This window comes from Pinus tabuliformis, chromosome 4_1 (genome assembly GCF_031772625.1).
Source record: "Pinus tabuliformis cultivar Carrire ecotype Pingquan chromosome 4_1, CPIR1, whole genome shotgun sequence".
Taxonomy (NCBI): domain Eukaryota; kingdom Viridiplantae; phylum Streptophyta; class Pinopsida; order Pinales; family Pinaceae; genus Pinus; species Pinus tabuliformis.
This window is the reverse complement of record NC_142303.1, coordinates 466710528-466714601: the sequence shown is the minus strand read 5'-3', so window position 1 is coordinate 466714601 and position 4074 is coordinate 466710528.

The following is a 4074-nucleotide window of genomic DNA, read 5'->3' as shown; positions in this document are numbered from 1 at the left end:
GAATTTCCGACACCCATGACCCCCATTTTCTCATTCGGATTCCTTTGAACTGCCGCGACTTTAGTGAGCGGTTTCCGCGTCTGTTGTAACGAGTATGGTTTTGCGAGGGTTTAGTCATGGCAAGTTATTGTTGGGGGTAATCCTTAAAACAAGGGTTTGAACTCAGGACGCATAAAGCTGCTTATTCACTGAAGTGAAAATTTGTGCTAACGGATGAATGAGCGTTGGATGTAGGGTAGCATATATATATATAGATAGACAGAAACCGCGTTGACGAGCTAAAGGATCATGCGATATACACCTGGCCGCGTAAAAGATCCAGTTTTGTGCATAAAGCTTTGCGCGTATTACACCTGCCGGCTTAACAGATCGATAGGCGCAAAGACATGTGAAGGTAGATATAATTTCATTGGTGAATCTCATTTGATGAGTCATCAGTTCCTCATGGAGTACTCTGGTCACTTTCTCCATGCTTCTGAGATAAATGGACACTTTCTCCCGTCGCATGCGAGTCGTACAAAATTTGTTGGCTGAAGCCAGTAATTTCTCTTTAGAGGCAACCGTCCTTATTTAGAGATGGATAATGGTATTTTTGGTCACTTTGTGGTAAAACAGTGAATTACTGGTAATTTCAAAGAAAAGCAGTCGTAAAAAATTTGTTCGCTGAAGCAAGTTATTTCTCATTAGAGGCAACAGCATAAGTAGTTAATAAGTTATTTAAAGAGCGCTAAAATTATGAATAATTAGAATTGGCCCAAGAAATTTCTCATTAAAGTCAACAGCATAACTAGGTTAATAAGTTATTTAAAGAACGCTAAAATTATGAATAATTAGAGTTGGCCCAAGATAGTTATGGAGGAGAGCTATTTAAAGAAGGTTAAAAATATAGATAACTATGGTTGGTGCAAAATAGTTATGGAAGAGGAACTAGATTGTAGAAAGAAAATTTGGATGAAGTGAAAAAAAGTGGTTGAGTAAGTGGGATATCAAACTGCATTAAGGTCCTAGCATCAACCAAGAAATAAATTCAGTGGCATCACTTTCAATTCGAGTCTTGTTTGTCATTGGGTATATGTCAAGTCAATATTATTGAAAATTTATTTTCAATGGAATTGTTTTTAGTGTGTTTTTTTTTTTTTAAGTTTTTCTGGTGAGGCGGAGGAGTTGCCCGGAAAGCTATGGGAATTCCGATTATATTTAGAGAAAATCACGCAAGGATTTCTGTAAATCCAATTTATAATTGTTAAACTTCAAAATTTTAGGTTTCTTAGATGTTTTTGATGGTGTTGAATCCATTTCCATCATCAAAAACATGGTTCAAACACTGCCTCTGGAAGACTTTTTGAATTTTTTTTGCTCGGATTTCGACCACTTTTGGCCATCTGGGCAATTCCTCCGCCTCTTTAGACTACTCCACTTTTTTTTTTTTTAGGTAGGAATTTATTGAAATCACAAGTTTGATGGGTAATTCCAACACAATCTAAATGCCTTTTGAAATCATAAGTTTGATAGGTAATCCCTACACAATCTAAGTGCCTTCTGAATTTTTCACGGTGTCGTATCCATATACATAGTCAAAATTAAATAATACAAAACAAGATTTCACCTCACTTTTTTCCACTAGAATAGTCCAAAAAATCACTAAAAGCTTGTTTTAGTTTTTTTTTTTCTAATTCAAATGAGGTTATATTTCAATTTAGAAGAGTATTGTGTCTTTTGTACATAAAATAAACTTTAAAATAAACTTGGTGAAAAATATTTTATTTTTTATTTAGTTTATATGAATTTTAAATTTGTTATAAAATAATTAATAATGCAGAATTTGATTTTTTACATGGCTAATTATTGCACCAAGAGGCTCTTTAGCGATGATGTAATGCCTTGTTATGTTAAATTATGTAAACATTTTGACTATGTAAAATAAAAATTAAATAAATTTAAAGTAACATTGACCGTTTTTTAGCTTGATGTTTTGACAACCCATGATTTTACCCATGATGAAAACCATTATGGAATGTAAGAGTAGTGTAATCCATTTCTATATATCAATCCAGTCAAGCACAACACACCCACTTAGGGATCAATCATGCTAAAATTCGGATTCATTTCTTTTCTCAAATATTCACTGGTAGCATACCATATCTCAATCGATTGAAGTAATTTTTCCATTGCATGTACATTCCCATAATGATTATGTTTTCCCATAATGATTGTGTTTCTCCAAACCTTGTTGATGCAAAACATGTAAGTGTAAGTTTTAATATTTTCAGCTAGTTTGGATTTTCCTTGAGACATTTTTGTTTTCTTAAGGATTTATTTATTTTGATTTGAACTGATATTAATGAATTTTATTTAATGTATGGAGGTTGTTCGTGACTATGAAGCTACCAAAGGAGATGAGACATCTGAGGAAGAGCATTATAAATTGTACTTGTGATTTAATTTGAATTTATTTATTTCTAAAGTCACTTTTATTCATAAAATTTTAATGGTTGTGTAACATTGAAAGTATGTTTTAAAATCATAGTAAATAATCTGATAAGATAAAAATGATTATTCAATAATCAGAGCTAAACATAATTTTATTTTATTTATTTAATTAATCAAAATAATTTCTAGTCTCAATACTTTCAAATCATAGTAAATAATCTAATAAGATAAAGATGATTATTCAATGAGAGTTAAATCAAAATTTTAACTTTTTTTATTATTATTTAAATAATTAAAATAATTAATCTCTTATGTGAAATTCTTATTTATCTTCGTAGGCAAAACAATTTTATTTCCTTAAGGAAAAGAAAAAGAGCACTGATCTCCTCACAATTCACTAAATTAAATACATAGTAAAAAAATAACTCTCTATGACAAAAATAACCTATTTGATATTTTTGAAGTAATATAAAGCAAAACACAAAACTATACTACCAAAAAATTGTTTTTTTACTCACAACAAAAAATAACCAAAAACATGTAATACACTATATTTAAATGATGAGTAAAAATAAAAATCAAACCTATGAGAAGAGCAATTTTAAAAAGAACCCCAACATAAAAAAAATCTTGAAAAAAAATCTTGACGAAAAAGAGTGCCCATCAAATTTTGGTACGTGTACCTACTCTAAAAAGAAGAAATTTCCTTTATTTAGTTTCACTCTATTTTCGTGGGAGTACGCATTCCGCTTTTGCAATTTTAAAAGAAACCTAACATGAAAATAAAAAAATCTTGACGAGAAAGAGTGCCCATCAAATTTTGGTACGTGTATCTACTCTAAAAAGGAGAAATTTCCTTTACTTAGTTTCACTCTATTTTCGTGGAGTACGCATTCCGCTTTTTGATGTGGCGGGTGTTATTCTTTTGCATTTCGTGCTTTTCTGGATCTGGGTGGTATGCAGTCGAGCTCTAGCTCAAATTTGAGGATTATGACAGTGGGATCGTAGGGGAGGTCCGGCGGTTGGACTGAAGCATGTTATTTTCTCTCTAATATTGTGATCAAAATTTGGTTCTCACCGGTGTTTTCTTTTTTTACTGTGGCGTATGTTATGTTTTCCCTTTGCGGCAATTTTTAACAGAACCGACAGCACTGCTTTGGATCAAACATCCGCGATTTGGAATGAAGGCAATGTGCCCAGTGGTATGCTTTTTCCTCTCTTATCAAAGCTAGGATTAAAAGGCTTATTGAGACTCTGCGGCTGGGTTCTAGATCTAATCTTCTGCAGCTAGATATAGATCTAGATCTAATCTTCTGCCTTATTTCTCTGCGGCTAGGTTTTAGATCTAATCTTTTGTTTCATAGATGAACCACCTATTCAATGTGCGGCTAGATCTAGATCTAATCTTATGCCTTATTTATCTGCGGTTGGGTTCTACGGGCAAGTAAAATATGGCTCTCAACTTCGTGAAAATAGTTGCTAGCTCAGTTTCGTCCACTTATGGAGGGAAAGCCCTAGCTCCCACTGTCCAGGTGGTCCAGGCCTCACTCGATGAGGCTTTGAAGTTTTCTGAAAGTGCCCTAATTTGTCGGTTCAATGGTTTTTGGCCGCGGCTAACATCTCTCCACAATTGGATCTCGGAGA